Consider the following 6959-nt stretch of genomic DNA (forward strand, 5'->3'; position numbering starts at 1 on the left):
AAATACAAAAGCAATAATCTTTCTAAAACTGCTGACGACCAGGTCATTAAGTAAGGTGGCTGGCCAGATTTCATAAACTAAAGAACATTGTTGGAAGAGGAATAACTTTTAAAAGTTAAGAGGTGACTTTTGTAAATTCTCACACTGATGACGAGCGTAGGATGATTGCACAATTAATTCTTTGTGACACGCAGAGAAATCTGCAGTCGTAATTGTGGTTGTGTAGAATCTCAGTTATTCTGATGCAGGCTGCTAGGGAAAAAATTTTTGAATTCTCCTTTTTATAAAAATACATGTATAAAGGTTCAACTCGTAGAGCCAAGGTGGCACCTAATAAAGGTGAGGCAAAGAGGAGATGACAAATAATGGAAAGTTGTAATATATACCATAATAAAACCTTAGATTTTACTGTTTATTATCCTTAGTGAAGTAGAAGTCCATACCTCTGTGCTGCACATTTCATTAGTGTGTGCAGTAACGCCTGGATGAATTTGAGAGCAAACCCTGCTGACCTTACTAATACAAGCAGCCCCACTGCCCCAGGATTGCATTTCACACAACCACAACCCATTCCTGCAACACTCATGTTCCAGAAGATAAAGGCTACTTTATAGAACATGCTGTTCGACACGCAAGACTGCCATCCATATATACATATACATATGTAACTACTTGTCAGCTTGCAAATCAAAGGTTTCTGATATATATATAGAGAAAAAAACTTATCTGTATGAACCAGATCTTATTTTATATATATATATATATATATGAACGAATACAAAATATGTAACAGGAGTAAGAACTTTTTTATATATATTTATACACACACAATTTTTGCATATTTATAAATATACATATTTATACACATATCTATAAAAAAAAGTTCCTGTTCACACAAATAGATTCAATAACTTCAGTGAAAACAGTCACAAGTCAACAGGACCTGATTCAAAAAGCTATCACCTCTTTGATCTTATGGAATGGTATTCTCTTTGCCATCCAGTGAGAACACGAGCTGTAATGTCCACACAGTGATGTACAGTCTGTGTGTTTAAAACTACACCTTAATAAATGACATCTAGAATGCAATTACCCCCAAAACCCCACAACCACCCCACCTCCCCAAAAACCCCCAAAAAACCAAAACCCCAAAACAACACTAGAACTTTAGCCAGGACATCTCGAGCCAGAATGACTAAAATCTGAAGGAAAGGGGAATGTTCAGGAGATGCTGACATATTACAGCTGTCCCTTAGAATAACTCTCCCCTCCCCCCACCAAAAAAAAAAGTCTTCTGAATAAAAGTAAAAAGGGAACAGAAAGGAACATCACCATTAGTCTGTATTTCAGTGCTAAATTATTATTCACAATTTTACATGGCTTGGATTTTACAACTCATAAAATGGTTTCTAGGTAGTACAGTTGCAGCCTCTCTCTAAAGAGCACAGCCAGACATTAGGGGGACTAGGGAAGGAATGTAATGATCAATGGTGTAAACTCCTTATCCTAAAAACATACATGTTCTTTAAAGGCTGCACATATCAGTGCTGCATCCAAAGAGGTTTCTGCTTCCAACATCCAACTTGCACCTTTGAATCAGTTAAGACTCAAGTCTTCATAAAAACTTTGTGTATGCCAGAGAAGTTCTCCCATGGTTACACCTCCCAGAGTTTGATCCCCTCCTGTGCTTTCCCAAATCTGCTTGTCAGCCCCGAGGATGCCACACTAATCTTCTCTACATCATCCAGTTTTAGTCTATGTGCCACCAAAAAAAGGCCTTCCTTAATCCTAGCACCTGTGGTTTTAATCACCACAGGAAATCCTGTTTCCACTAAAGTCAGTAAGACTTAAATATCAACAGAGGAAAACTCACCAACTAAAAATAAAAATAATTTCAAAAAGACAGAGAAATATAAGCACGGTGGTTTATACACCAGGGGGTCTTGACATTTACTTATAGCAAGCACAACAAAGTAAAGACAGTAGGGGAAAAGTCACCCCTTTAATCCCAAGGTTTGAACTCATGACCTGCATCTCTTTGTCAGTATTACAGCTGTTGCCTTCTATTTCTGAACTGCTCAGTGATGATTTGGGTTATACCTCATTAACTAACACACAAATGATACCTGTAAATATTGTCTTCCTAAGAGAGCATCTACTGGAGTTTATTCAACAAATTAAAATCATGTAACTCAAGTTAGAATGTGCACCCAGATCGCACTACTGAAGTTTTTAAGAAAATTACGTATTATAGCAAGATTAATTGGCAGCAACTTAAAAAATGGGTTAGCGAGTAATGCAATATTTTAAGTCATTCTGCACCTACAAAAACCAAGTAGCTCTGAGTCTGGCATCCTGACTTCTTCACAAGCTGCCTGTGCAGTCTGCACAGATGAAAAGCTCTAAGCTAACACAGCTTCAGAAATGTTTTTTTCCTAATGGTTTTTAAGCAACACGAGTTCAAAATTATCCTAGAAAGTTCACAGAAAGCAATGCACTGTTTCACATTACCTCATGAAAAAAAACAAATCCACAACCAAACCAAACCTCATGCAATACCAAGCTTTTGTGCTGCACTGACCAAATTAGTGCAGAGCTTTTTGTGTCGCCTCTCAGCCTTACACATTTTTAAACGCATTTTCCGTGACTGGCTACTGATGTCAGTGAGAGCAGTATTCCTGAATGACTGACCAAACTACATCCTTCCATCTAGATGTTTTGAGCTTGGTGACTCCATCTAGAATTAGAACAGAAAGATCCATTTCTGTGTTAGTAATAATTTTGATACTTATCTACATTTTAGAGCTGGATCTTGAACAGGCTACCTATACAGAGTGGCAAAGATGTTCAGTATCTGCTTCTAGTGAATCAGTGATCTTTTAGACAGGATTCTCCCCTAGTTTTCAGCTGGGCCCTGTGGATCCAGCACGCTACAGTATTTACACAGTTGCTCAGCTTTCCCATCAACAGGGCTTCCAAGCCCTGTATCCAGACAGATACTCTGTGCTTTCCTGATTCATGCCAGCCAGAGGCACTAGTTTGGGTCCAGGCTGCTGGAGGAAGCTGAAGAGCAGCTCCACCTGCACATCTGCCAGCCCCACCCTGGAGCTGAACATGGTTCCCTGTTTGGCTGTAGACCACACAAAGAATTTGTGCACCTTCCCTCTTTGAAACTAACAGCACATGTGATCCCCCCCACAAAGAGGGTGGTTTGCATTGGGACTGTGCTCAGTGAAGTGTTCTCCAGCAGGAGGACCACCTGAGAGCACCTACCCTACCGTTCAAGGCAGGCTGTGGGTTAAGGTCAAAGATCCTTATAAGCGTAAGGAAGATGAAACAAATTGTGGTTTTCCACAAATTTAAGAGTCCTACATTTTCTAGAAAAATATGTTGAGCAAACAAGATTTAAGAACAACAGATATGGGAGAACTATCTTCATTAAACATACCAAAGTCCAATCTGTACTTTGGACATTAACTTCTAAACTTCCCCATCATGGCTGTAGACTGACAGCTGAAATGCCTCCTCTCAAAAATTCAGGTGTTTTGAACGTCCACCTTATTAACAGTAAAATCAGAGTGTAAAAGTGCCTACATATTGGCTGAAAATGCAGATGTCAAACCCAGTATTGTCTCACATAAAGGACCCGAGTTCACAAATCCATCACTCCAGTCTTCTGAAATTAATTAATTCATGACAAGGCAGACAGTTCAGCTATGTGCTTCAACAGGAACTGAAGTGAATGAGAAAGACAATGGTTTGTCTCTGAGCAGCATAATATTGACATTATAGAAAGATACACAGGTATCGCCTTTCCCTTCTTACTTGAACTATCTTTTTCACATAAAATGTATTTCACTTCTTCTTTAATTCTAGGCAATGACACCAAAACTTAAAATAAAAGAACACTCCAGTATTTTTTTTAAAGAAGGCAAAACATAGCAGATGGAGAGAACAGCAGTGGCACTCGCAATCCTGATCTGAGCTGCTGGTTGCACTGGTACATGAGGAAGGTGTTCAACATCTTGCAAGGCCTGACTAGCCCCTTTGCTAACACAGTCCACTTGAATGAATACCAGTATATCATCCTCTGAGGCTGGATTTGTTTGGCCAATATTCATACTGGAAGTGTATTTATACTCACATCTAATACATTGTTTTGGCTGAGTAATGCATTGAGGATCATGTCTGAAGGTTCTGAAAATGGTCCATAGTCTTTTTCTGTTATCATGAAGAGACACTCACTTGAGACTTTCATGAAGTCTTTTCATAATAACAAGTACTTCTTTCATAAGCATGTAACACATTTCAGCAGGTACTGTCAAGTATTTCACTCCTCCAAAAAACAACCATATACACTATTGTTACCTGTTGTACTACTACATTATTGCAGCTGTGCAATATGAACCTTAAGCTCTTTTGAAACTCACTGGGATTGTAAGTGAAGGTGCAGAGGCACACAATGGTGGAAAGGCTAACAGTGTGTGTTTGACTGCCCTTCGCCTCTAAGGAGCCCTGCAACGTGGTGACTGTACAGTTGTTATGGGCAGGTAGGTCAAAGCCTCAATTACCAAAAGCTCAGGTACTCAGCCCTCTAGTAACAGTTTTCATTCAGCTGCCTGACTTCAGGCACCCTTCCCAAAACGGACGCAGACCAGTTCTTGTCCCTGGACATAGGGTACCTTAAGTAAAAGGCTGCTTCATTTCCCACAAAATTTGCAATTTATGGATCGCTTAAAACCCAGAGAAAATCCTCTTGAGATAAACTGTACACAATCTTGAAGTCAATGCAAAATCCACATAATCAAGAAAACTTTTCACTATCGTTTTGCTTGTATCAAGCAACACTTGTATGCCTTTCTGTTCTGAACAAGAATGAGAATGTCCTCTGTTATCAGGGTAGAAAAAACAAAGTCCAAAGCAACAGTGATTGAATAACCATGGGCATTCAGTCACAATCTCCAAGATTATATTCATAATGCACTTTATAAAGGGCTCATAAGTGGCTAGTAGAATCTTTAAGTACTTCAATATTCAAATAGGCTTTAAAACTATGGCAATAACCGTTTCTAGATTACGCATGAAGTTTCTGATATGTGTAACCACTTTATCTTTTAATGAACTATTTCTATTAATTATTCAGCTACTTCTGAGAACACTATAAGAAATCTTAGTGATATCAAAACTTCAATGCAAGTCTGATCGAGGTTAGCAGTTTACAATTAACACATTTACTGAAAACAGAGTTAAGAAACACTAAGAAGATGTTGTAAAATAATGCTTCAGAAGTTCATTCACTGGCATGAGAGAATGGGCTATTGAATCAACTGAGGCACTGTGAAGAAATAATGCTTTTTATGAGTATTCCTAAATCACCTTCCAAAGTGCCTCTGGGAAGACACTTGTGCTCATGAATTCACATTCGAAAGCCTGATGAAAGTGCCCTAGTTCATTTAACAATTTGGTATCCAACAGGTTAAACACATGGATTTAAACAAAAATAAATCATTTCAAGGGATGAAGCACTGCACAAACACAAGCACCTTTCGTGTTGAGGCTATTCAGTTTGAATGGATTTTAATTTTGAACATACCCCTTAAGACAGAAAAGCAATTGAAAAGATGCATTTGAAAACAAAATGTTTTGTCTGTGCAGTATCAGCCACCGTTATCAGTCTGAAAAAGAATGATTAAGGAAAAGCCTTTATCTGCTAGATCGCTTATGGAGGTGAAACATTTGAAGCTTACATACCGCAAGAGGTTAGAAGCCACTGCTTTAGAACAGCAGTAAATGAAATCTGCAGTCTTCCACCATCTGTTAACTAAAAACTTGTCCAGTCTCCAGTGTCTGTCACTGAAGTTTCAGACTCCCGATTTAACATCTTATTTAGCATAAGGACCCTATCTGTGTAACGAGATCCTGATTCTTCACTACCTCAAGCTTTCTCCTGGCCCTCTCACTCCTTACCTCAGCAAGTCTTGAAGAAATCATTGAGCAATTCTCAGGGGTTGGAAGTGAACAACACTGACAACTGCTCTGTGTGTATATTAACTATGCCAGGACTCATTTCATAAGAATGAGAAGTTTGTCATTTTAAGTTGTGCAGAGTATTGTGTGCCAGATGACTTCTGCCTTCCTCCCTAGAGACAGCCACTGAGCCAGCACTGAACAGATGCAGCTGTATAGACCACCTTCTTCTGGAAGCATCAGATAATCAAAACACTTTTATGGCCTCCAAACAATCAATTTCTCTCTTTAAAACAAATCACACACACACAAAACATTATCTTCACCAGGAAGCAGCTTCCAGCTCTTTTGTTCTGCTCAACTTGTGAACCCAGGAGAACCTTACTCACAGCTGCAGAAGCAGGAGCTCTTCCCTCCATGTTTTAGCAGGGAAGATGCTGTGGTGCAGCAGCATCAGGCAAAACAAGGATATTCCATCACCACTCCCAAAGTGTTTCCCTAACAGGAGGCTGAAGAAAAGCACGGAGAATATAGTTATTTTTTTCCATAGGCCAACTCATGCTTTCCTTGCTGAAAAAAGTTAACACAATTGATGTGAATTGTGCTGGGGGGGAACAGGGGACAAGAGACATGGGGAAGAGCTGACCCTGTGCCTTCTCTTGTTAAACAAAGCTGTTGCTTTGCATGCAATCCATAGAATATTAAACTCTACATACTCTGGAATTGGCTTGAAGCCTAATAAAACTGGAACCACCCCATCCTTATTGGCTTTATATAGATAGGTACAGAAATATACAAAGTTGAGATGATTCATGCTCTCTGGAATGAAGGGCAGCGGCACAGCTTTGCTTAAGCAGAGATATTCATGGGAGCAGGAAAAACAGACCAAGCACTCTGACTGCTGGGAAAAGCTGCTGAAGGTTGTTCTTGGTAGCTATGGAAGAGGAAGAACATTACTGAAAAAGGGGGTAGGGCAGCTGATCCCACAGCTG

The sequence above is a fragment of the Manacus vitellinus genome, unplaced genomic scaffold, assembly GCF_001715985.3.
Source record: "Manacus vitellinus isolate BGI_N305 unplaced genomic scaffold, ASM171598v3 scaffold_8_pilon, whole genome shotgun sequence".
In the NCBI taxonomy this organism is placed as follows: Eukaryota; Metazoa; Chordata; class Aves; order Passeriformes; family Pipridae; genus Manacus; species Manacus vitellinus.